The following is a 27,387-nucleotide window of genomic DNA, read 5'->3' on the forward strand; positions in this document are numbered from 1 at the left end:
AATGAGTGTGAGGGATGTCACAAAAGAAAGGAACTCCTGGTTTTAGGGATGGTGAAGTGTTGAAGAAGATTGTTGGGAGGCTTTGGTAATGTCTGGAATGTCTGTGGCTGGGGTTTGGCACTGGGCAGACCAAATGTGTGTGTTGGGAGGGGCTGGAGGCACTTGGGAGCTAAACCCGGTGGGATTTCGTTCGCAGAAGTTAGAGGATTACTGGGTCAGACAGGGATCTGGCAGGAAAGAAGTTGGTGTGTTGGGCTGGAGGAGATGAGTGCTTCCCAGCTGTGCCTGGCATAGGTGGTAGAGGAAAATCAGGGTCAGCTCTGTGAGAGAGTGGAAATCAGAGCAAGTAACTTGTTTTCAATTTTCTAATCCACAGATTTTGAGAGATTAGGAATTGCAGGAGCAGGTGAGCTTGATCCTGGTGCTCTTATCTGTGACTCCTTAAGGGCTGATGAACCCTCAGCATTCACAGATGACAGATGCTGAAGGAATGCAAATTATTATACTCTGCTTCCTTGAGAAACATGCTCAACTGAAAGAAGGTGATTTCTAACCTTTCAGAGCAATGCTTAATGGCTTCAAGAAAACTTGAAACTGGCTCTTTCATATTTTTCTTTTATTTTTCTCTAGTTTTTAGGTCTTAGTATGGCAATATTGTGTAGTATGAGTCAAGCAAACCTGACTTTGAACTTGATACTTGCTTATTTCGAAAGATGAGTTTTACAGAAAAAGATTTAAAGCAAGAAGAGTGTTTTCAACAGCTTATTGAGTGTCAGAAAAATTTGCTGTTTGAATTCAAGACAAATCTGTGCATTTTTCAACATGGAAATGTTTTCTATTTCAGGACAAATAATAAAATGCAAATTCACAACAAAGTTGTTTCTCAGTGTAGGGTAAGAACTGGAGCAGGGTTTTTGCATGTTTAGACTATTCTGATTTCTTTTGCTTTTAGGGGGAGGCTGAGAGTGTGAAGATTGTCACTTTTAAGAAAACTGTAATGTAAAGCATGTTTGGTTTGTGTCTTCTTTTCCAGGTACTTGAGCTTTGTGGACTTTCTCTGAAGAGATTCCAAGATAGGTGGTGAGTACTTTTCAGATCCTGCTCCTTTCAAGGAACTCTTTAATTTAGTAATTGAAAAAATAAATGAGGAATAGAAAACACAAAGGTTTTTGTTCTGCATTGGGTGCAGAAGTTTGCATTTGCTGAGGTAATGGCATGCTTTAATTTTAAGGCTCTCAGGGCTAATCTTTGAGCAGGAGTTTGGCATCAAAATGTTAAGCTTCACCTTTGCACTAAAAAGAATTTCTTGAGACTTGAAAAGTGAACTAAAACGTTGCATTTTCAAAAATATTTGAATTTAGGGAAAACCTGTACAAATTACGCTGTATTTTTTGCTAAAAGCCTTCACATTCCAGTGGGACAATGTTTTCTGTGTCAGAAAGCAACCTTAGGGGTTTTTTTCCCCTTCTGTTCTGTCTGTGTTAATCTAAAGGAATACAACTTCCAGAAGGTTAAATGAGCTGCATAACCCATGCTAATCTCTGCCACATGTGACTGATTTTGTCCTGCCTGCACCGAAGACTTCCATGTATTTCATCTGTATGCACTTCATTAGGTTCTTATTTGTAAGTAAGTGAAACATTAAATCAGTCAAGAGCTACAGGAGAACGAGATTGCTGAAAACTGCCACTGTGGTGGCATTGCAGGTGCAAAGTCACCTCTTACATTGATTTTAATCAGTGCAATTTCTTTTCCTCTGGTGGAGCTGATCTCTGACAGGTGCTAGCCAGTACTCTGCTTGGTAATTTGTTTTTGTTTTTTCTAGAGAAATACATACTCTGTTTCCTCTTTCACTTCTAGATTTCTTTCCAATGAGATTAACCAAATTATATCATTACCCATTAATTCCTCAGGAAGTTCATCCTTGCATTGCATTTCCCTAGTGCACAGGATACAAGCTATTAGAGCTCTTGTGTTCAGACTGACTAATGAACTATGTCGGAATGCCCCAAACCTCTAATCGACTTCTCCATCTTCCAAATCTCTGTATTTCCCATAGATCAGATGCCTTTTGATACATATGGTCCCAGTTTGATTTTAATTGTTTGTGCAGCTGAAATGTAGCTGTCTGCACTGGTTACTTCTCAGGGCAGGGGAGGATGATGGAGTTTGGTGTGTTGTGCGATGCTTCTGTCCACCCTAAATACATGTTCATTTTGGCCAGAAAATTGTTTGTATTTATACGGGACTTACTTAATGCCCCATAAATGTATTTGTTATACATTACATCTTTCATCAGTGAAAGCATCCCTTACTTAGTAAGCTGTATTTTCCTTATTTTCTGTGTAAGGGAAAGCTAATTTAACCCTTAAATGGTTTTTCTGACTGAGGCTTATGTCTTACAAGGCCAAATCATGAATTCCATGTGCCTTTTGTCAAAATGCTCTTGTGAACAATAGCTTATGAACCCCTCCTCTTCCCTGTCCCCACAACTGTGATGGGATCTGTATTGTAGACCTGCATGGTTTGTACTGCTAACTGCTGAATTGGGACCTGAATATTCAGTGGATCTTTTTTGAGATGTTGAAAAATGAAATAAACTCTCTTCTAAGGACAGCGGAGAGTATGAGATTGGTGACTGTAAAACCACGTGTGTAAAGCCCAGGCAGTTTTAAACTATCTGTTTAAATTGTACTTAAAATTGGACTTTCTTTCTTCTTGTTTCAGGTAACACCCAAACAGGGTATAAGTAAAAACCCAGGTGTTGATATTCCAGACTGTGCTTGCCATAGTTCATGTTTCTTTCTCCTGGGCAGACCCTTTGGGTAGGGCTTTCAAAAGCATGAAGCTCTGTGGTCTTTTGGGTCAGCTTGGGCTCCTGATGCACTTTTGCAAACAGTTTAGAGGTGTTGAGTGTTTATACATCACATTTTTTGCTGCTTTAATGGTCTGTATTCCTCCTTGCCATTTCAAATTCAGGTATGTCCATGATTTCAGTCTCGGAATTTACATAATCCATAGCAGTATGAAGGTACATCTACAGAGCATAACAGTTCTTGTATGGAGCCTTACAGTGGTCTGGCTGTGTCAGTTCATATTTAACACGTAGTAAGAGACAGCCTTGAAGACAGACCAGTGCTGAGCCAGGTGGGCATTTTCCAAAATGTAATGTGTGGCCAGTGGCACATGCGTGGCTTCAGAGCAACGTGTAGCATCACGGAAACAAAATGTGTATGGAAGTGCCTGAAAGTAGCTTGAATTTTGCCCCAGCTGAGCACATCTGGAGGTAAGGGTGCTGGCCAGGGAAGGGGGGAATAGGCACGCGGGTGCTCTCCTGTTGGGATACCACAGACTCTGAGTGAACAAGCTGCTTACCTGCATTTTTGCCTGTAAGCGCATAAGCAGCTCTGGGCAGGGAAGACCAGGGAGCCAGACACACGATGAGAGTTGCACCCGTGTCAGGGCCACCCTGGGCAGGATGGCCAAATCGACAGCTGTGTTGGGAGGTCTTGTTTCAGGGTGCTGCCGGGGTGCCTGTGCTGCAGATTTGGAGACGTGATGTGGGCATGAGGGTTGTCTCCATCCCGGGTGCGATGCAGTGGGGCCACAGCAGTGACATTGCTCTGGCCTCTGTGCTGTTCTGGAGGAGCACGAGTGCCTGTGACCCATGGCCAGGGAAGGCAGAGGGTGGGGCATGAAATGGTGTGATCCACAGCAGAAACTGCCTGTTGCTTGCATGGACATGGAAACAGGGCTCCTCTCTTCTCTGGTCCAGAGATGGTGTGCATTGATGGAACATGAAAGTGAAACATTTTGCAGCCAAAGACTGACAGATCTGCCCTACCAAACTGGCTGTGAGAAACACTCTATTTTTAAACTGAAAGCTGAGTTGAAACCTCTGCGGTGTTTGTTTTTGAGGAAAGGAGGGTCCCCTTGAATGGGAGGTTGCATGCAGTACTGGCGGGTTGAGCTTCTGGAGATATCTCAGTACCACCTGTGCCAAGGCATGGAAATCGAGGAATGTTCTTGCCATTGGTGCTGGGATGATTTTTGGAAATATGCTCTATGTCCTGTGCATAGAGCAGGGCATTTCCCCATGACTTGGCTCTGGAACCTTCTCCATTACTAGAACATCTCCCCTCACCAGGATGTCCTCATCCCTGAGTCCCGATGCCTTCTAGCATATCTTCTCCTCTGCTGCCCCTGCCAGCCTCTCCCTGCCTTCTCTATAGCCCACCCGTGTCCTCATATCCAGGGTCCCATGGGATCACCCCTCCTGTGAGCATTCAGGCTCTGCAGGAAGAAAAAAGCAGCAGCAGTGCTGGGCTGAGCACCAGGGCAGAGCAGGAGACAGGAGCAGGCAAGACAAATGGGAATTGGAGGCTGTTTTCTCCTTCCCTTCAGCATCATCTGTGCTACAGCCTTGGAAAACTCCCTTGTCTCAGGATTCAAATTCAAGTCCTGTTGGGGAAAGGAAGACCTTGCAGTGTTGTTAACTTTTCCTATTACCTTTCCATGCTGTCTGGAGTGATCTGTAAGGGCCAGATGTCTGCCATACATAAAACTATGCTGCGGGAGCGGAGTGGAAGGGGGAAGTGCAATTAATTGGAAAATGTATCTTAAAAAAGAACAAATGGGGAGCACAATAGCGAACGAAGTACCTTGTGTGAGTGGCTTATGTAACAAAGTAGTTGAGAAGAATGTATTATGATTTAGTGTGTCATTAATCAAAGCTTGCATTTTTCTTCTTAACCACCTTTAAAAATTGCTGTTTGAGTCTTTGTCTTTTACATTTTAATTATAAATAGGTTTGCTATTATTTGCACTGTTGAGGCTTTTTGTGTTGTATTGCACATTTGCTTTCCATATACACTGTTTGCTCATTCAAGGATATTAAGAAAAAAACCCAGAATGAATATGCAACACTGCTGTTCATCTGTGTTTGTTTTTATGAATGAATGTTCTGCATGAGTGCACACAGGCTTGCTCACTTCTCAAAAACTTCTAAAATTCAGACTTTTTCATTAATTCTTTACTGGGATGGGGATAATTTAAAAACTGTCTTTCCTTTTTGAAAAGTAAATTATTAGCCAGCATTTCCAATCTGGAAGATAGTGGGGTTCTGTGTTTGCCCTGTTTTCCCCACTGTGTACTGTGCCTCCCACAAACACCACCTGCCTTCTACATTTTGTATAGATGCTGCTATATAACATGGAAAAAGGAGTGTCTCTTAATGCAAGTATCTCGTGTTGATTCACTGCTATACAACTGTTCATCCCCTAAGAGTGTGGGATTACAAAGCATTATCATGCTCAGATTGACTCAGGTAGTGCTATTTTTATTTAAGCTGTATTAAGGTATCATTGCGAATCTTTGGTCTTGCAGCGTGGTGTAATACGATTTACTATTTTTACAAAAAATCAACATGGCTGTACAAATCCTGTCCATGGCTAGAGCTGCAAAGATTAGTCATGAACTCATCACTTTTTTTTTCCCCTTTCCTCTATGGTGAGTTGTTACACTTTTAATTTTCGCGTGACCTCCATCATGTTGACCAGGCTTGGAATAAAATAAGAGGGTGCTTTGGCTTATGGTGTCAGGGACTTGGTACTTGCTTAGAACAGCTTTGACATAAGCAGGGGGCTTTGGTGTAAGAGGGAGGCAGGTTTGGGTATGCTCAGTGGAGTTATCTGAGCAGCCACCAAGAGAGTGCAGTGGGTTTCATCCACCTGAGCCCTTGTGGAGCCATCTAGTTCATGCAAATGAGACCTTCCCTGGACATCATAGCAGCACTCCTGTCCCTCCACCTCGCTGGCTTTTACATCAGGCCCCACCCCTCTTAGTCAAAAAACGGTGGTAATTTGGAGTCGATCCATATCTTGCTCTGCTCTTCCTCATTACCCTGTAGCAGCTTGGTACCCTGGTAATGCAAAAATAAACATACATCCTAAATGTGGGGTTGGCTGAGGGATGCAGTCAGAAATATCTACAGACAGCATGTCTGTCTGTCTGGATCCCTGCAGTTTGGACAGGCTGCCAACTATTGTGTTTCCAGAGGGACAGGAAAAAAATAATCATGGCCTTTCTTCAAAAGGGAATGCAATGAGAAGAGGTGTGATTTTCCTCAATTGGGACAAATATGAAGTTGATCAAAATGAGATTCCAATGGGTCTGAGAGGAGTTACCACTAATAGTCAGCATGGTTTGCAGAGATGGTGGGTGCAAAAATGACTTCACAACATTGCTTTGGTGCTTTAGGAATCACCTAGCAGAGTTACAGTAGCCCAGGGAGTGTTTCCTATAAGTGGCTGGGATGCAGCTCCCTTCCTGGGGGGCTCAGCAGGAAAGACATTGCCAGCCCTAAACTTCTCACCTGTACGATTCGCTAGGATGGGAGACTGTCTCCTGAGGGAGAGTTTCTGGGCATCTTTCTGGCCTTCATTGGCATTTGGAGCAAGAGGTGATGGTTGACAGGAGGAGTGGTGATGGAGAGAGAGGTTGAATGTGGACATCCTCCTGGGCTCTGGATCCCAGGACAGCCTGGCTGGCTAGCAGCTTAATTGCTGTAATTGGCTTGTGGCACCCACAGGTGCCAGGATCCTGATGGGAGTGTGGCCACGAGCAGCCACAGTTGTTTTGAGTGTGGTCTGCAGTTGTGTGACTGTGAACATTCAGAGAGACAGAACGAGCATTTCAATTCCCATCAAACCTTCCTTTGAAATGAAATAGACGTTTAATGATGGGAATTTTTACAGCCTTCTCCTTAATTACCAGGAACTCAGAAAAACTTTCAATAACTAGTTGACTACTAACTTTCACAGAAAAAAAGCCAGTGCCAGTGGCAGGATGCTCCACAGTGCAGTATGGGCAGGACAGCATGTCCACTGAAGGGGTGAGATGCTGTAGGTTTACCAGTGCAGCTCTACAGCCAGCTTCTTGCATAGTCTTGCTGACCATGAGCTGTTGCATTAGGTGTGGAAATCAGCTGATGATGTCTGATCTCCGTTATACCATTTAGGGCAGAGGAACATAAACTGTCAATTTTGCCATAATAAAATGCATGGATAATTTTTGACGTGGGATGCACATTGGGTTTGAGCATAGCCAGGCTGGAGGGCAGAGAAAAATTTCTTTATGTTAATTAAAAGGTGTTTTGAAGTGAAGGCTGAAAAACACATTCTATTTTGAGGGTTTTGACCTATCTGTTTGGTTCTTTGTCCTTTTTATACTTAACATCTATTTTAAACTATATTTAAGTGTTTCAATAGCAAAATTAACCATTTAACTGGCTAACCCCTTGCAGACTTACAGGTCTGAGCATTTTGCTGCAGCTGTCTTGCTGCATCCCTGCTAGGGCCCGGGGCTTGGGCTCCATGGCTTTGGTAATGGTTTTGTTCAGGGGGCTTGGTTTGGGGCTTTTTTTTGTGAGGGGGCCCTTCCACCCAAAACCACTAAGTGTTGCATGTACATCTACTGTTATATCCAGATATTGCCCTCTTGCACAGTGACCTGGTGCAGTTCCAGTGGAGCGTTGTTGGGGTGCACACTGATTTTTGTGTGAACAAAGAGAGTCTCAGTTAAGCCAGGCAGTTTTGTTTCCTTCTCCTTATGTGTTTGGTATTTATAAATACCACCCTTGAGCTACCAGCAAATCTGGTCACTTAACAGTCAAAATCCCAATTGCCCCCTTCCAGAGAGCTGACATGCATTCCTGGGCAAAGCAGACGTGTTTGTCAGTCCCTTGTCTAGATTTTGCTGTTGTCTGGAATGAAGCATCAGGATCTGCAGTTGAACTAGATGATCACTGTAGGTCCTTTTCACCTGAACTACTCTGTTCTGTTCAAGTGCAGGCAGGATTGGAGAGCTGGAAGAGGACTGGGCTGTAGATCCCAGCTGTACCTGTGTTACTGCTTTGGTGCAGGAGGAGTGGGAGAGATCTCTGCTAAATGCTTGCTGACTGGCTGTCTTACCCCCTAAAGCCTGAGAATTAATTGTCTTCATATTGATTTCATCAGCAAATGGAGTGCGGTCACAAAATGTAGTAAATCTGCTACAGTAAAAATGAAATGGACTCAGCTACAGAATTTTTCATTCCACAAAATATTATGTTTGGTCTTCATTGAATTTAAAAGGGAATGTAATTTGACATTTTATTCAATGAAATGCCAGTGGAAAAATAATTTAGGAAAAATATTAGTCTTTTGTAATTTAGGGAGGAAACTTCATTTTAAGGATTTACCATCAAAAAATTATTTTGTGGCCTGTCAGTATTAAGGCATGTGTCCTTATGGGTATATATCGTGTCTCATTGTTTGTTATGTACCATTACTACCTATATTTTAGGATGGTTAGTTATCTAGTTCTGATCATTTGTATTGAAATCACTAAGGCAGGTTGTTTTTAAGTATTTTTTGTTTAGTTTTTTTCTAGGTTAAAATACCTTCTCTCTGAATTATAATTCAATATTTTAACACTGTAACAAGGAGCACAATAGATATGTTAATTTGAGTGTCTCAAAATAGAAACTTTGGGATGTAAAACCTTGTGCCGATTGGTTTCAGAATATACTAGGAGTACCTTCCTTGAGTTTTCCTTTGTCTTCTAAATGTTTTGAATCTGAAGAAAATAACTTTTTTTTCTTTTGTTTTGCTTGGATTTTAGTTGTTTTTTTTGTTTTGAGTTTGACCGAGTATATTTGACAGACTCTGCTCCTCAGTTACAGAGTGAGGTAAGAGGATTGAATGATCCCTGTTCATCACTATAAAGATAGTGAAAGATGAATTTATCAGCAAAGTGGCAGCTGAATGGAGGACTGATAGAAGATAGCACGTGCAAAAGGCATTTCAAAGCAGTCAGATACTAAATGACGTATTTTTTGGAGTACCTGGGAAATTACTTCAGGTTGTCCTCTTCAATTAGTGACCTTTTAAAGATCATAGGCTGGGTCTCTAAGGAAAGAGGTTTGGTTTTGCAGGTTATCTGGTTGTTTGGTTGTTTCCAGATGTTTAACAACTCTGTGGTAGTGTTCACCTCCAGCCATATGTTTTCTCTGCATCTTGAATAAAGTGTGACTTAGTAGGAGAGTGGGCCCTGTCATGCTTTCCATCCCTCCCAAATCCTTCCCATGATGGTAAGGGAGTTGTCCACCTAAACAAATGTAAATCTTATTTTTTATTTCTCATTGCATCTCAAGCATCTTTATCCCTCCAGCTCTGCAGGATGCTCTGGTTGAGGGTGATGATGTCTCTGCCTGGATATCCTGGCATCCTGGGGGAATGGAGCAGCATCCACCTCCCATGACAACACCCATGCAGAATACAGGATTTGTTGTGCTTAAATTCAAGTCAAAATTTGTAAGAAGTGGTTTAATAATGGGAATATCAGCAGACCCCTGAGTACAATGCTGCTGCTGTATGCTTTCATAAATCTGAGGTTTAGGGATGACAGTTATGATGCATGGCTTTGGGAGTATGTGAAACTGCAGTCATTAAACAAAAATGGGCTTTTAAACTAATGACAGCTGCCTAAATGGTTTTGCAGTGAAACAGATTCCCTTAGGCTACCATTCTTCAAATAAAACAGGTCCTATTAACTTTAAAAAACCAGGAAAATATTTTGTTTTGGTGCTGTAGCACTGCTTTACATTCTTCCCAAAGGTCAGGCTGCTAAGAGTTTGCTAGGCTTTAAGCTGGAAGTGTTAGAAAATAATGAATGGCAATGTTTCCAGTAATTCATGCACTGTTATTCCCCTGAAATAACCCACGTGCAATACCAGGGATTCACACGTGTTCCAAGATGGGTTTCCAAGTTAGTATGGGGACACTTTTCTCCGTGTAAACTCAGCTGTGTTTAACTGAGTAGGTAGTTCTGTACAATGTCACTGTTATACAGAATTTTATCCAAAGTTCTTCATCAAAACCTGTTCCAACTCCTGCTCGTTTAAAATGATACACAATAAAGCAACGTATTTCCTTGTTTCCTTTGAAATCATTATTACCAGCCTAAAGCTGAAGATGTAAAGATGCATGTTTTACCTTTTCCCTTGTGCCAGAGGTCCTGGCAGACAATGATTTAAAATATGTTGGTTAGTTTCCTTGAAGACATGTTTTAAGAGGGTTGACGGTTGCAAAAAACCAACCCATTCTCAGTCAACCACTTTCACATCTTTTTAACTTTTACTTTTCCCCTGCCCAGGCTTGATTTCTTCTGAAAATAGCTTGTTTTGTTTCTGTCTTCCTGTCCCCCTCATTCTTCATCTTTATCAGAACTCATCAGGGATTTTGTTCTGTCTCTTGTTGCCAGGAATAGAGGAGAGGACAGGGCAACCCAGACTGTGAAAAGATGCCAAACAGCAGAATTCGGTGGTTTTGCATCATCTCTCTTCATACCATACACAACTTAAAGCCCACTTCTCTCCCTATAAACTCAGTTTTAGCCTGGGGCTGGCCTTGCTTGCTGAAAAACTCCAGATAACTCTGATTTTTTTTATAAAGCAAGCAGTTCCATTAGAAATGTATGTGAAATCTGTTGAGAGCAGCCATATTTCACTTTCTCCATGTCATGACATGACAGTTTAAAGCTGGATGTTGCAATACTGTGTAGTGTTTCTAGGAGCCCTGCAAGACTGAGCAGAGTTTGGGAATGATGGGATGGAGGTCCAGAGGTCTCCTGCCAGGTCGGAGGTGTTGAGTGCAGCTTTCAGAACCTGATGAATTCTCTTCTGAATGTCACCTGCAGTCCTGGCTCTCTACAGGCTTTGGCTATCCTGCGAGACCTGGATAATATACCTTGCCACCACTTTTCTTGTTTGCTTCCGTAGTCTGTCCTAACCATAAACGTGTTTTTTGTGGGCAGTTCTTTGTGGAAGAGGAAGGCTGTCTAGTTCTGGTGACTTCAGCCATATTCTCTTCTTCCTAGGGAGTATGCTTGAGTCAGGAGAGAAGAGTGGAAGAAGGGTTAAATTAACTATAACATGAACTTGAACAGATGGCTGACCTCTGTAACACCAAGAACTGTTTAATTTTAGAAATTTGCAGGCTGTTTCAGGTTTGTCATGCTCCTTACAACCATCTGAGCATAGATACACAGCACAATTTATTAGCTTACTGCAAAGCTTTGTTTAATTTTCCTGCTGTTTGAAACACTGAGCTTTAGATGGAATAAGTGGGATCCTGGAGTATCAATGGGGTCGGCTCCCTTTGTGCCAACTTCCTTTCAACCACTGAAAGCTGAGGGAGAAGGGATGCTGCTGATCATGCTCGAAGGAGCTCAGCTCCTCTGCTTCAGTAGCTTCCCCAGCATGCTCAGCCTTTGCACAGACAAGGGCCATGGAACAGTTAATTATGGGCAGGGAGGAGACAGATGATCATCCTGCCCCAAATCACTTAAACGTCTTAAGAGTCTACCCTTGCCTGTCTGAACGAGCCAACTAATCTCTCAGTGAGCCGCACAAGTGAGCACTGAGCTATATGTGGTACAAAGAGAGAGACCACAAAAAGTGATCAATTTCCCTTTTCCTACCTCTACCACAGCAAAAAGCTGTGCACTGTTTGCCTGCTTAATGGTGGAAGAACATCACTGTTTGAAGTAAATTTTTACTGGCTATGGTGGGTTCTCATCCTCTTGGAGGCTTTTAGGTCAGGGGTGCATCACTTGAAAACAGGTGATATAGGCCAAATGGGTGGTTCTTGGATGCCAAAATTCTTGGAGAAATTATTTGAGCAAAGAGGTATTGGACTAGGTCAGTGGTTCTCAATGCTTTTAGTGAGATCACAGCAAATTCCCAGGAACTGTGCTTCACACATTTGCATTATGATTTGAAAGAGCAATATCTTCGTGGTGACCACACATGAAGTCTTTGGTGCTGTCCTGGAGACCTAGTGGGATGAGTGTTGCCAAGGGTCCCATCTGGGATTCAGTGAGTCAGAGGTGGAGGAACAACTGTGAAGCGCTTGAAAAATGTCTTTATAAGGAGTGTGCCATGTTAGTCCACCAAAAAGTGAAAGAAAAAAAAAATCTATATCAGTATTGCATGTATGTCTTTTATAGAGATCTGGCTTATTGCTACAGTTGGCTTTTCTTAATTACTGCTAATACTTCTGCAGGCTATGCAGAAGATGGAATATTGCTGGCCTGGAGTCAGGGCACAGAGGGTTCTATGGAGGCCACTCGGAGACAGGCCATCTGCAAGTTGTATTTAATTTTTTTCTTGGTTGCCTTCTCTAAATAAAAACATGATGCTGTTAGAATGTCCATTCCATCCTATTGCTTCACTCCACCAAAGCTGCGGTTTTCTGACAAAATGTTTTTGAAAGTTATATTTGGCAAATGGCTGTTGACTTAATTCCTCTCCTGTCATTTGCTGCTTGTCTGTGAAACCCAGATCTCTTTGCGTGCAAGCTCAGCTGCAGCTCAGTTCAGAGCATTCTTTAAACCATAGTTGCTTTCTGCTCGTTTGCTTTTTTTGACTCCCTTTCTCTGATGATGGGGGAACATATTGATGTACTTCATGTCTGATGAAGGTAAATCCAGTACCTGCAGAGCCAAGGGCTGTTAGGAGCTGTGACAGCCGTGTGGTCAGGTTTCCTTGCTTACCCCGAGTGTTGGAGCTTCAGCACCCTTGGCATTCCGTAGCTGTAACACAGGGAGTGTATCGAGGATTAGCTTTGCAGCAATGAGTGTCTTCTGCCTGCAGAAAACCATGTGAAGCTCCATGAAGGAGCAGAGACCCATGTTGATTCCCCAAGTCCTTAGCCAACAAGGGGGACTTCTTCATCATTACCTTCAACAAAAGTGACTTGTCAAGAGGAGACTTGGAAAAAGTAGCTTTTTTTCTTCCTTTTTTTTTGGTTTGGTTTGGGGTCTTTTTGTTTTGGTTTTTTTTTAAGAACAGTAACTTGGGCTTGATACCCTCTCTGAATTGAACTTTTCTGCTTGGGATATTGGAATTTGTTTTAGAAATAAAGTAGTTCTTCATCATGGAACTCTGTGCAAAACTATGCTTTTTAAATCACTGGGGGAAAAGGAACAGTCCCTCCATGACACTGGTTGTTGTCATGTTTTTCTTAAACTGATACATTTAAGGCTGTCTCTGAGAAAAAGTAGCTTAAACAAGGCGTAACATGCTTTACCCGTAGTTACAGTGATGTAACCGAGCTTTGATCACCCTTGCCTAGCAGTGGATGTTTCTGAAGGAAGAATAGGGACTGTAGTTAGAAAGGGAAATGCAATTACAAGAGCAAAAGAGCAAACAGTTGTTTATATTCTATAAAATTGGTGCTCATTGCTCTCTGGTTCACCTTCTTTCCTTAAGGTTTTCTCATTAGAAGCAGTTTCTGTAAATACTATCTCTTCCTTTCCCTTTGGAGAGATCTCAAATAGCTGGCCTGGAATTAGTGTCTGGGTAATCAATAAATTTTAATCTACATGATGGGTTTTTTTCCTTGAAGTTCGTTCTTTCTGTGTTGGAGAAAATACATCTAAAGCAAATATTAAATGAAGAAAGGTTGGATTCTACTTAATTCACTGTTACTATATGCTATTACAATTTTGCAATATGGATGTCTTCCAAAACAATTACAGTTATTGCTAGATTGACACTAAATGATTAATCTACTAGCAGACAGCCGGTGCAGTAGTGCCTTTGAAAGAATTTTTAAGCCTCTTCCCTGCTGTTCTTTCCCTGCAAGCCTGGTTGAAAGATAAGACACTGACCATAAAATAAATTGTGATATGTAGCCTGGTTCTCTTTCAGTCTCCTCTGCTTGAGCGTTGGGCTTCTGTCTTGCACTGAAAAGTGTGTAATGAAAGGGTTTAAAGTCTGCCCTCGTTCAGAACATTCCATCTTGTATTTCATTTGAGCCATATGCTTAAATTATTATGAGGCTCACTGAATTTGTTCATGGGCTTAGATGCATTCTTAATCTGGGTGTATAACAATGCTCAAAAGATTTTGATGATGGGAGATTACAAGTATTTTTCTTTGTGTTAGTGTCATCAGGTGCAGAGCATGAGAAAATATTCACTGGTCATCTCATTGTCTGGAGCAGTCCTTGTAGTGGGAATACCTACTTATATCCTGGTTTTCTTCTCAGAAGATCTCTGCCTTTGCTATGTTATGCAGAGGGAGAACTTCCCAGTGCTCAGTTAAGGAGCTGAGCCTGCAGCTGAATTTGGGGAGGTGACTAAACACTGTAAAATGCAATGATTTGTGAGAGAAAAGGGAAGACTGGAGAGAAGATTCCACTTTGGTTCCTCATCCATTCTGTAAACTTGTACGTTTTTATACTTCTACAGCTACAAGTTATAACACTGTGTACCACATTGCATCAAGACAACTGACTCAGAATCCTCCAACACCTGTTGACACCATGGACCTGCCTATGTGCTAGTTCTGGTTTTAATTGTCTTTCTGTTTAAAGTGATGTCTTCAAATCTGACCTGAGGTTAGAGGCTAAGCTGTTCCTCATTGCTCTGAATAGCAATGATGTTTGGTTGTACATCCAGTTGAGTTGGCTTGGAGATGATGACCAGCCCTGGAGCTGGACATAAGTCATGGAGTTACTCATAGCTTCTTACCTTTTCCTTCAGTTGTCTTGGTTAATAATACAACATAATAATAATTCTGGACAATAATAGGTTTGCTTCCCTGGCTTGTGTGATGACAATTCTGTTGTGGCAGAGGTTTTGAGTTTAACTCTCAATAAACGGCAGGAACAATACCAGCTGCTGCGTCCATGATTGAATATGACTCGATGGAGCTACAGCTTATTTTCTCTGCACTTGGGAATATTTTCTCATCCCTTAAAGGCAACTGTGTGCTCTGACAGCAATGCTTTATTGGAGGATGAGAAAACTTAAACACTAGCTCATACTGCCCACTTTTATAGTCCCAGCTTTCTCAGCTTTTCTTAATTACATGTGGTGGAAGAAACAGTCCTGCAGTGCTTATGAATGATGTAATTTGCATTTGCTCAGGATGCTGAAGTTTGGGAGTGAACTCCAGGAGTATCTCTGTTATGTTAAGGTTATTCAGAGCAAAGCTTGATTTTTGTCTCAGTGTATTTGCTACCAAATTTTAATAGGTAAACATGAGACAGACTGCTTTCATCCAGCAACAGATTATTATTGTTTTGGTGATGTATCTTTGGTTCTTCTTCAAAAAAGACTCAAATGAGCAGTGCTTCTAAATAACCACCTTCCCCTCCTGTAAACCTCCAAGTGTGGAAGACCTTTGCTGACGTCAGAAAAGGGATGTGAAGATGCTGGAGGAGAGCACCAAGAGCATCCTTGCCTCTGGGTGCTGTGGGATGAGGATACAGGTGGCGATTAATCCCATTTAATCTTATTTTTAAGATATTTTTCTACACACATCGTGAGACTCTCTCATCATCCTGTTTTTGAGGTTACTCTGTGAGCTGGTTGTGGTGAGCATATTTCAAAACAGCAGGTTTCACGAGGCCGTGTTGATTGCAAAGCCCAGTCTCGGGTTGTTGCAGCAAGGAGGGAATAGGCTTCCAACCCGAATAAATTGGTCCCCTCTCGGGTGCTTGCCCTGTGGACAGGCTGTTCACCTCCCTTCCTGACTAGAAACTGCTCCGTTTTCAGTTTTAACTTGCTAATGGGCTGTTTAATAGTTTGAATGGGTTTTTTGCCAGTGCTGTGGGTTTTTTTTTTTTTCCATCTTCTGTCCACCATCCTGATGCAGTTACAGCAAAAACTCCTCTCCCTTCATGTTTTGTTTTAAGATACAAAGCCAAGTGCTGCTAGTCTACCACTTTCCTTACTCTTTTTTTTTTGTTTTTAATTTGTATCACTGAAGAACATTTTGGTCTTTGCTTTTTATTTTTATTTACGTGATCTAATTCAACTTGACTTTGGCAATTTCTCTTTACCCTTTTGCTTCCTGACCTCTGACACAGCTGTCTTTGCTGAGCAGCCCTTCCTTTCCATTCCTCACATTCACTCTGCTTAGTCCTAAAAATCCCTTTTTTGGTGATATTTTTTTTTTCTCTACTTGATTCAGAATCATTCCCTAGATGATTCTCAACCCCACTTTGTTTGGGGTTGATCAGTACCACCTTTTTTTATTTTTTTTTCATTTCTACCATACAGATATTCTAAGCTTTTTACAAGTGTGTTTTTGAATACTATTGTCCAGTTGACTTCCATCCTGAGTTCCTTTGATTCCTCAAAGCTTATGGGAAATTGAAAAGATTAATTTTTGTGCTTCCCTTTATAGTATTCTTCTACCTAAATCATCTCTCCATGATTACGGTCGCCTCCAGAGTTACTTTCATTGAGCACTTACAGCTACTTACAGTGTCTAAATTAGAATTGCCCTTTTCCAGTTCAGCATCTGGAGGATTACAATTGCTGTCTGCTGCTTCCAGGAATATATGTGGTCAGCTCGTTACGTTACTAGTGGGTTCTTCAGTTGAGTATTTTGGGAAGTTACAGTCCCAGAGTAAGATAAGCCCTGTTAGCACTTTTATCTTGCTGTGGACTTTGCAAACTACGCTGCACTGCCATGCAAACTCTGTAGGATGTAGGATAATCTGTGCTGTTGTCCCTCCTTCTCCCAGACAGTGTTGACCCCATACCACTGCAGTCCTCTGGAATTTCTTTTTTCTGCTACCTGACTTTTCTGTTGCATTGCTCTTACTCCCGGTACCAGTATGATAATCCTTGATCTTGTTTCTTACTCATCATCTGTGAATTTCTGATTGATTGTCTACCGTCCTATGTGACTGCTGCTGTTGATGTTAATATAGTCTTTGTTCTCCCATGTTTGGATATTCTGTGCTTTTTTTGTCCATGCTTACCAATCCCCCCGTCTGTTTATTAAAACCAGATGTGGGAATTAACTTATCTTCCTGATTATGCTGTCTCTAGAGGTGTTTTTTTTTAAAACTCGTGCCTGCTGTGATCACAGAAGGACATCTCTCATCCACAGAGAAGCATCCTTTTTCCATGAATGCCTTCTGGTGGTGGAACATCCTAAAACTCTCTTTTCAGTGTCAGCTCTTAAGCCATGTGGATGACATTAACTTGTAATAGCTTTTCCTTCCTTTTATAGCATTGAAAGAAAGTCTTCAGGGATGAGGCTCTGAGTCTAAGCCTGGTCTCCTCAGGCTCTCTCTGTAGCCTAGAGGGAGGTAGGCACCACCAGGGAGCATCTAAAATAGGTTCCTGCTCCAAATTGCCTTCCTAGTCTACCAGCAGAGAGACTGTCCTCTTCTGGGCTAAATTTAGTCCTGAGCCTGGTTCATGCCTGTGGTTGAGCTCTCCATCTGCACACTGAGAGCAAGAGCACTTCATCTCTTACTGAAAGGCCAGAGATAAACCTCTGGGGAAAAAAGGAATTAGAATACTCTTAGTAATAAGAATCAAATAAAGTGGTGTAAATAAACAGGGAGCTGAGGACAGTACAGTGGAGCAGCTGGGGACACAGGATGGAGAAGGAGATAGGGAAGCAGAGTACAATGGAGAAGAGTCAGGCCTCCAACATGTGAGCTGTGGCCTTGCAATCAGAAACAGCTGAAAGACTTTCCTGGTGCAAAGACAACTTGCAGCATCTCTGCAAGCAGGAAGAATCAGTCCAGATTGCTGTGTCTACAGAATTATTGTTTTATTCCCCATTAAGAGAGTAGACACAAAATCAGATTTCCACTCCAAGTTGTCTTATATTTTTAGCCTGTGATTGGATTGCAAATGCACACTGGATATTTACATTTCTGGAAACAGGCTCTGGTGCTGTCATCTTAACCAGGATCCAAGTTAATTTGCTGAGCTTCCAGATGGGAACCGTTCATTTCTTTATTACAAATTTGCAGGAATGCTTAATTTAATCTAGATTTTCTAGCTCAGTAGTTTGCCTATTCTGACATTCAAGCATTTTCCTTACCTCCTTCTGCTCTTTTTTTTCTTTACCCTTGAGCTGAATTGTCCACTGTGCAGAATAAAGACAATGGGTTTTGCAAAAGGAGCCACCTGTCCATCATCTATCTTGTGTGGAAGCTCTTGGGGAGCTGATTGTCCTTCCATCTCCTACAGAACGTTTCCTAAGAGATTACTAAATTCAAGGCATAGCTGGTAGAGCCTCTTAGCCCTGTTTCACTTGGTTTGTTGAGGCTCATTACATTTTGCTTGCTTCTTTGTTTTAAACTATTTCATGATCACCTTATTCTGGTCTAGTGCATGTGCTGAATATAGATGTTGTTAAACTGTTGACTCTTTCTCTGTTGTGGGTAGATAAGGATATTTGCAGGAGGAGGTTCATAATTTTCCTTGGCAACATTCTGCCTCCAGTGCATTGAGCGGCTTGTGATTGTGTTATAGCCATTTCTTTAATGAAATTTTAAACTACATATCTCTCTGCAATCACTTCTGCCTGGGGTTCTTAAATAGCCATGCAAACACTATGTATATCCGTGCTGTGGTGTACAGTGCATACTTAAGAAGCCAATGAGGTGCAGACAGGTAAGGTTAGCTCGTGAGCCAGCTCTTTTCTTCATTACTGCAGTTTACATAACAGCTAAGACTGTGGTAGGAAAAAATGATACTCTGTGTTTTAGCTACTTTATATTCAGAATGAGTGTACTGAACCAGCTTGAGGTCAACTTTATTATTTCTGCTTCTTGTGTTATGAGTTCCCTGTGCTTCAAATAGCCAAACGTCATTCCAGAAAAACACAGAAGTGCTGCGCAGGGAGTTTGCATCCCTAAACCCTGGAGACACAGCACGCCCAGAGTGACAGGCACAATTGAGAGCTCGTCTTGGGCAAGTCAGGTCGGCCACCAGAAATACGGAGCCCATGGGTGGCAGTGTACAAGTGCCTTGCGTGGTTCCTGTGTTGCTTGTGGTGATGTAGCAGTTGAAGAAGCTGGGGTTGGTAAGGAATGTGCAATAGGAAACTGTCCTGCATCATTCCTTGCTCAGGATTGTGCCTATGAGGCAGTGATGATGGGAATGACATGATAAGGTACCAGAAGATATCTTTTTGTTCTTCGTCTGTACAGCATAAAGTCTTGCTGCCTCCTCATCTGGGGCTCTGGCCCCAAGGTGCTGGGGTGATGCTTTCAGCCAGGTGGTGCTCAACCCTTGCAGCACTGGGGCCAAGTGGGGCGGTTGGCTAGTGGGGTAGTAGTCAGGAGACTGGCTGCTCCCTTTTGGTGTAAACAGCCCTTGCTACTCGCACATTTTGGGCATGAAAGTGTCAATATTGGTTTTATCCACAGCAGATGGGTGAACAGGCTTTAGAGTATTTTATCAGGTGGTGAAAGTGATGTGGCAGGGCCAGGTGAAGTGATACTGTGGTTGTGTCTGGGAAGACAGGCACAGGCTCAGCAGTGCAGCCCATCCTCAGGAGCGAGGGCAGGGGATACGTGCTCAAAGGGTCAAGGCAAAACTTGCACATTCCTAGCACCACTGGCAGGCTGTGAAGCACCACAAAGGCAAAGGTGATGTGATGGAAATGATACAGTAAAAGATTATTTGGTTAACAGTTCTCAGGTCAGCATCTCAGGTTAACAGACAGTAACCCAAACAGGGTGGGATTTCTTTAGGAGGAATATAGTAATATAAGAGATGTGTAAATTCTTATCTTACATATTTGTTTGAATACAAAGAAAAGTTATTACTGGGAGAGTTTATTAACTTACAGGAAGTGAAATGACATGATAAATGTGAGTAGGAAAATAATATTTTACATTATTTGACATAAAAATGGTATTATAATATATTTTTTATTAGAGTATTGTTTTTTATCTTACTCTACCACTATGAAATAGGATGAATATAAAGGAGAAAGAAACTGCATTTGTAATAAGAACAGAAGCTTCTGAAATAAGAGATAAGCTTGTTGTGTTGAAAAGGTCAGCCTGGAAGTTTTCTCCCTGTTAAACTCATTACAACCCTTTAGGAGTTTCTCACAGTCTCCTCCTGCCTTAGGGCGACCAGGGCACTGAAAACATGGGATTATACCTATGCTCCCCCCAGCCACAGCACCATCCGGTGTGCGTGTGTTGTGAGAACAGCTCAGCAAGGCTGCCCTGCAGCAGCCCGAGCTGGTTTGGGCTACCTAGGAAATCCTATTAAGTCAGGGGTGTCAATACAGTGTGCACAACTTTGGTGCAATGGTGGCTATTTATAGCTGCAGTAAGAGTATTGTGTGCACAGGACTTTTCTTTCACACCTAATCAGGGACCTTGACAGGTTCGCCGTCCCCTTTACCTGCTCAGCAGCTCAGGTGCCAGACCTCTGAGAGCACCAGTGTTTTAGTTGGAAATCCTGGTCATCTTCTTAAGCCATCTGAGGACCATTGTGGAGGAGGAAGTCATGATTTTCCACCTGCATCTCTGCACATCATTTCCTCCTCTCCTGACTCACTGGGGTTCAGCTGTTTGGCTCCTGGGGCATGCAGTGCCCTACTGTCACCATGACCCTTACTGTGGGAAGGAGGAGGGACACCATGTATATGTCAGAGATGTCATTAAACTTCTGAAGCTCTTAGTGATGAGTGAGCTTTTTGGGGTAAAGTGCATAGGATCTGGAGTTTGGAGGGACAGAGTGTGGCAGAGCTGCAGGGTCAGGGTAACAAGGCGAAGTGCTTGGTGTTTGTGGGAAAGATCTATGCACCCCATCAGCAACGTCAGTTAATGTTTTTTTCAGGTCTGGCTGAGGAGATAGGAAGGACTCACCTATAAGAAGTCTCCAGCCTGGGATAATCCAGTGGCAGAGCGAGGACCTCCTTTGTGTGTGTGTTCACGATCTGATTTTAAGCTTTGACTTTTGGCAGGCACACTAATGGTATGTCAAGGAATTGCCACGAATTTACTTTCAAAATAACATAGCATTAGTGGAACACAAAGAACAAAGACATGGTCCTTCCAGCAGCTGGTCCAGGCTGGGGTCCCCCCACCTCTGACAGCCCCTCCAGATCCTGCCACAAAGTGTGATCAAATGTGTTAACAAAGCATGAGATTTCTGCGTTCTTACTGCAGTGCATCAAGCAAGTTGATTATAGAGACTGTTGATTTTACTGGGTTTTTGTATTCTTATTGGGAGCCATTTGTCAGTCTTCACGGAAATCTGATTAGCTGAGAGGTGCTGGCTTTCTGGTATATGTTGGCCTGTAAAGTGAATGGTGCAGCAATAAACACAGTCAGTTGGGCTGCTGGAGAAGTCTGTAGGTTTCTTTAGAGATTGGAAAGGAGAGGTCTTGACACATAAATGCCTTTCCTTTGGGAACTTGATGGTGTTTGCCACAGGGGTTCTGTGCCAGTGTCCCTTGAGGGGCTGGCAGCCTGTTTCAGCCCAGTGTGCTGCTCTACAGGGTGTCTGTGTCCACCCCTGTGGTGAGACAAGAGGGAGCATAACAAGCCCCTCTTGTTATGGGTGGTCTTGTGTGGGAAGGGAGCAGGAGGCTGGTGTCACTGCAGTTTCAAATCCACCCTGCTGGCAAAGGGGTGAGACAAAGCCTCAGGCAGTGGGAGAGAGAAGATGCTGCTTCTGCAGAGCAAGGCAATAGGAAATTTTAGCTGACTGGTGCTTCTGCAATGCTTCCTCGCAGTAAGCATGCTGCTCCTTGCAGAGCATGGTCTTCATTAGTTAAGTAGGTTTAAATTCAAGTCTCCTTCAGGATTTGGGACACAGTATAAGGCTTTCCCTTCACCCAGCAAATACACCTCAAATACACCTCTCCATCGCTCTTCATAAAATAACTTGCAGTTCTTAAGCAAGGGGATACTTAAACTTGGCACCAGGCACCTTGTGACGTTGCTGGAGGGTGTTGGATGGGTGCTGTACACAATTGGATAAAGCATGGACAAGGTGGCTAATGACACCTGCAACCTTGCTGCAGTATTTTGGTGAAATGTCTCCAGTTAAGCAAAAGCCTAGGGCTCTTCTCAGCAATATCCTCTTCTTTTATCTTAGTTGCAACAAAAGACTTAATTTTTAGTTAACAGTGTAGGAAAAACTTTTGGCAATAAGAGAAGCAGAGCCTGTGGAAAGCTTTGCTCTCTGTGGCGAGGCATTCAGGGTGAGGCTACCAGCATCACACAGGGTGAGGTGGTTTGGAGCAACAGAGCGGTGCTGCTCAAATCCCCATCCTGGCATCCATGAAGAAAGCCAAGCCTCTATCCAGGACAGGATAAAGATATATTTTTAACACTGTTTTGACAGGGCAAGTTCAGCTGCTTGGTCAAGGTGAATCTGGGCTGCATTATGTCTGAATGGCGTGTCAGCCTGTAGCCTCCTGGTCCCTTCTGGGAGTCCTAATACATTGACCTGTTTTGAAAACCCAGTTTGGCTGGTTGAGGTGGGCCAAGAAGGCTGAGTGAGACTGAAGCAAGTGGTGATAGCTAATGTAATCTGCTGTCCTAAAGCCAGCAGCGTACCGTGTGTTTGTTGGGTTGGACTGGGAAAAGATGTTCCACTTCAACTCTGCTTCCTAAAATGCACAAAAATATTTGCCAGCTTTTCCAAAAGATTTTTGAATTAATTATCTGCAAGGCTGCATTGAATCTAGTTTTTATCCTAGCATAGAAGAACACTTAGTGGTTGGAGTGACTCAGCTGTCTTAGCTTCCACTTTTTCATATTCACAAACATCTTATTATTGTTGAGGTTGTGGAACAAAGCTTATGTCTTCAAGTCTTGTAATGCTTGAAGCTGTCCAGTCCATCCTTGAGCTGTTGTGCAATGGTATACCCACCAAATTTTTCTTGTCTTGGAGGTAAAAGTCAGTGGTGAGATACTAAAGTTGAGGCAGATGCCCTCTTATGATTTCAAGTTTTGTCTCTCAAGTTTGCTTTCATCAAAATGATGGCTTACACTTGCTGTCCAAGCAGTATAGTATCCAGCAAGTAGTGAGGCATTTTTCTGCCTGGGATGAGGCATTGCCAGCATTGTCAGGGTGGTGTGGAGCTGGCGTGGTGTTTGCAAATGATCACTTATAAAACCAGTGCTGTGATTAATTAGTGTTTTCAGAGCTCTGAAGCAGTCATTTCTATATTAACAATGTTCATGTCTAAGTGGCACTCTGCTGGTGTGAGGTTTCTCTTTGAACAGAAGTTGAAAACAGGTAATTTTGCCATTAAAAACTGAATGTGTAGCCACATCAGGCTGTGGGCACAAACTGGGTCTTGGTTAATGTATTTGCTCCTTGAAAGTTTTTGTCTCTTTGATGCAGAAGTCTTGCTGCTCAAGGCATAGATATGTGTATGCTGACCCAGTGCTCTCCTTCTATTTAAAGAACTACTGTGAAGTTTCAATAGACACATTTTGGAAAAAGCAGGATTTTTCAACTTTCACCTTTGAGGAGTCTGAGTTCTGTACCAAAAATTGCTGTGGTGAATGGGCAACCAGCCAGGTGGTCTCCTCCTAACTCCAAAAATTCAACCTGAGGAGCTGTAGACTGCAAAACTATCAGCCGCTCTGAAACCCTTCAACTCTTTCTACCTGCCTGCAGCTCTGAAACTAAAGTTTGGGGTGTCACTTGAGATCCTGTAACTTATGTGAACACTCAAAGATATTGCAAGTAACGACATCTGAGGAGGTGTAGAAGAAAAGCAACAGCCAGCTCCTGGTTAGTAGAGATTCAAACCTGTGGTTGAATTTATGGGGAGGGATATATAATCCCACACTAGCTCTTCTTTCTCTGAAATGTCTGCAACAAAGCTTTGGAGGTGTGAGCTGCAACTTTTGCCAGTGCTCCTGGATGTCCTGGATGGTTTTTGGGGAGGAGAGAAAGGGGGAGACAAGCTGAGAACAGAACCACTTTCTCTCTCTTCAGGCTTTGCTTGCTTCGTGGAGAGACTCAATTCAGTGTTTCAGAGACTCTTATTTTGCCGGTCTAGGAACGGGGATACTGAGTGGCATAATGGAAATGTGTGGGGTGATGCAGTGACATCTGCTCTCCATCATTGTCCAGGAATGTTTGACTGTTAGAAGGATGTAAAATGTAAAACCCATCACTGGGTGGAGTGAGAGTGAGCGTGTGGTTTATGCATGTGGTTTTGCTTTTTATTTAAGGGGGGGAAAAAAGCTAAAAATAAACTGCTGGCTCGCCTCCACTTCCTGGTTCACACAGGGCTGCAGAGGAGTAGCCGAAGGGATGTGGTGGCCAACCCAGCCCAGAGACCCTCCTGTCTGAGCCCAGGGCGTCTGGAGGGACAAGGTGAGGGGGAAAGTGGGGGCAGCCAGCATCCTCTTAGGCAGCCAGTGGGGAGTGGGGCTGGTGGCAGGGGGGAGACACTGGCGTCAGTTGGTATGGAGGCACCCTGTGGGTGTCTGTCCTGCGTGGGGTGGCTGCGTGAAGTCCCTCTATGCCCATAAATACTTGTTGTGGGTAAACGTTTAGGTCCTCCAAGTATATGTTTTGGTAGTGAGGGAAGGGGTTGGCTTTAAACCCTAAATCTCAGAGAGTAGTTTAAGTAGCTTAGAGCTCTAGGTGAAATTGAGTGAAGAAGCGGAGCAAGGGTGAAGCCATCAAACCCCTTTAATTTCAGCCTCTCGTTCTGATGCAGCAGTGTAGTGTTAGGGTGGTGTAACTGGCACCAAAACTTGGCCTGAGAGCCATCAGGACACCATCTGACAGCAACCGTGCTGGCTCACAGAGGGATTTGCTCTGCAGGTCGAGAGGAGCAGAGGATGCTCGAGTGGTTTGCTGAACCGGTACTGGGAGAGCTGCAGATGGGAAGCGAGAAATGCTGAAGTGACAGGGCAGCTGTGTTCACCAAGAGTTGCCCTGGGAGTTTATTTTTTCATGAAGGATGCTACAACATTTTTTGTTCATTTGTTTTTTAAGAACGTCTAATGATACTGTGTAGGCAATGTGCAGGTGATTAAAATGTTCATAATACTAAAGTGTTGATGAATAAGTTGACAAAAGCAATAGGAAGTTGCATTGTTTTCTCTGCTCTTTACAGGCAGGATTGAAACTCCTCCAGCTTGTGTCAGTAAGTCATTGCAGAGCTGGTTCTGGCCCAAACTGCCAGCAGGGACCTTTATGTTCTCCATGTGAGCTAAATTTGAACTTTATTTGAACCTCCATGAACCCACCTCCCTTGTCTTAAATCCAGAAGCTGATGATTTGGAAAGATTTGTCTGAAAATTCTCCTGAATTTTATCAGTGATTTTGTGTCATTAGTCCCACGGACATATGTATCATCTGTGTATTTACATTGCATATTTATACTTCACAGCTTGGTAGTTCTCAGAGATTTAGAAACCTCCTGGAAAAATTTGCACTGAGCACTGAAGCAACCTGATGGAGGACTCAGTGGCTTTGGTCCATTGTGATCTCAGCTTTCTGGCCTGTATTAATGTATTTTTCCCCTGGCCAGAAGGAGATGGTTCTTGCAGGTTCAGCAGTGGGCTGCTGGAATGGCACCATGGAGGTACAGGCTTGCCAAGCAGTGGGTTACACATCTGGGGTGGCTGGTAAGAAGCATCTGACATTTTAAAAGCATTAGAGGATGATGGATATGATACCTGTATGTAAAAAGTACTTCAAAAAGTGCCCAGAGGAGTTTCAGGATGCACATCTAGCTGGCAAAGCATCTCAATGGCAGAACTGCATGGTGAAGCATCTTGCCATACTTGGGACTTTTCTGAGCAAGGATAAAGTTGGCGGATACAATTTAGTTTCTGGAAGACTGTAGTTAGTTTTGTGTGAGTAATGGTGAAGGGAGTGACCATGGGTGGAAGGAGAAGCATGGCCGGTGTGGTAGAACAGGGCAATCTGGGTTTCTTTCCACCTATTTTTTTCTCTAAAGAAAGTCCCAGCCCTGGAGGCTTTGTCTCTGCTGCATGGCCCTGTGGGGATGCTCTGAGCTGTGGCCACTCAGTACCAAAGCATCCAGGGAAGAGATGCTCCTGCACTGACTGGAGTGGTGGCACGAGGGCTGGGGGTTTGTTTAACGAGGGCTGCCGTCATCTTGTCCTTGCTGCTGTTGCAGCCCAGGGATATCTAAGGGATGCTTTTTATTAACTGCAGATCATTCATCTCCTTGGTTTGCCTCTGTGGGGTAAGAACTGGTTATAGCATAGGGATTCCCTTTGGTGTATCTGGCAGTTTCAACTCACCTTGAATTTTGTGACTAATTACTTGCAGCAGTTGAATTTGGTGTCTGAAGACAGCACTGCAATCATGCATGATGGGAGAGGACTAAAGTAATTTTTCTATTTAACTCCTTTGAAGACTTCATTTAATCTGGCTAGTTTAACCAGTTTGGTTGGTTGGTTGGGGTTTTGATATTTGACATGTGTATGTGTTTGTGGCTTTTTTGTTATTAAAGAAAAGAAAAAATAATAGCTCCTTACCTCTTTAATGTAATGTAATTAGACAGGGGAGCAAGCTATTGAATGGCTTTGGCTAAAGCTGTGAAGAAGTATTTTTAACTTCATGCTGTTTGTATGAAGGATTTTCCTTTTTCTGCCTTTATGATGCTGACTGCCCATTTATATTTTAGCATCTGTTCCTGCAAGAATGTGGAAGGAAATGAGCTGGTTCAGCAGAAACTGAAACCCAAACTAATCTCATGCTGTAGTAAATTCTCAATAGTCTCATTGTCTTTAGGCACTTCAGCAGCAAACCCGGGGAAAAAAAACCCAAACCAGTATTAAACCCCCAAATAGATGGCAGAGAAAGCACCAAAGCCCTTTTATTGTTTTCCCTGGCATCCTGCAGGCTCCATGCTTGTGCCCCCGAGCACAAAGCTCGGCAGCAAACCACTGGGAGCTTTGTGCTGCAGCTCAGGGTGCCGGGCATGGGGTCCCGCAGCCGATAGTGCCGGAGCCTGGATTCACTGTCACCTGGATTCACTGTCACCGGCAGGGCAGCCGGTTCCTGCCAAAGCTCTTTATGAGCTTTCCGCGGCTGGCTGCCATGCATCCCACAGAGTCCTCCTGTCCTTTCACCCTGTGCTTCCCCACTTACATAACTGACTTAGGCATTATCCTCCCTGCTCTCCTTGCCTGCCTTCAGCATTCCTGCATCACTTGGCCTCTTTGTTTCAATAAATAACTTTTCAGCCAAGTCACTCCTTGGGTGAGGCTGGAAGTATTTCAAAGCAGAGGCACCAAGTTTACATTCTTGCCTGTTTAATTTTGCAGATCTGTTTCATACCTAAACTCACTGGGATTATTTACTGAAAGTATATGAAAAATAATATTTCTGATTAAAAAAAATTCTGGTAGCTCGTGAACCCACGTTCTTTCTCTGGTCAGAAACTGAAAATGGAATGAATTTTTTTTAATTGCTTTGTCAGACTGAGAGAAGTGTAGAGATTAGTAGAGCATAAACAGAAGGAAACAAAGCAGCTCTCAAGTGTTTTAATGATCTGAGGAGCTAATTTGTTTAGTATGAGTTGTCATTGAGCCT

General features: G+C 43.0%; 1 protein-coding gene across 1 annotated transcript in view; it reads left to right on the forward strand.

Annotated features, from left to right (window-relative positions):
- HPCAL1 (hippocalcin like 1) overlaps nt 1-27,387 on the forward strand; it is a 65,378-nt gene that overhangs the window by 14,440 nt on the left and 23,551 nt on the right. The window contains exon 2 of the mRNA XM_027713383.2: nt 1,034-1,080. The gene's annotated coding sequence lies outside the window, so the exon portion shown is untranslated. The remainder of the gene's footprint in view (nt 1-1,033; nt 1,081-27,387) is intronic.

This window comes from Pipra filicauda, unplaced genomic scaffold, assembly GCF_003945595.2.
Source record: "Pipra filicauda isolate LSUMZ 115617 unplaced genomic scaffold, ASM394559v2 scaffold485_size447873_pilon, whole genome shotgun sequence".
NCBI classification, from domain to species: Eukaryota; Metazoa; Chordata; class Aves; order Passeriformes; family Pipridae; genus Pipra; species Pipra filicauda.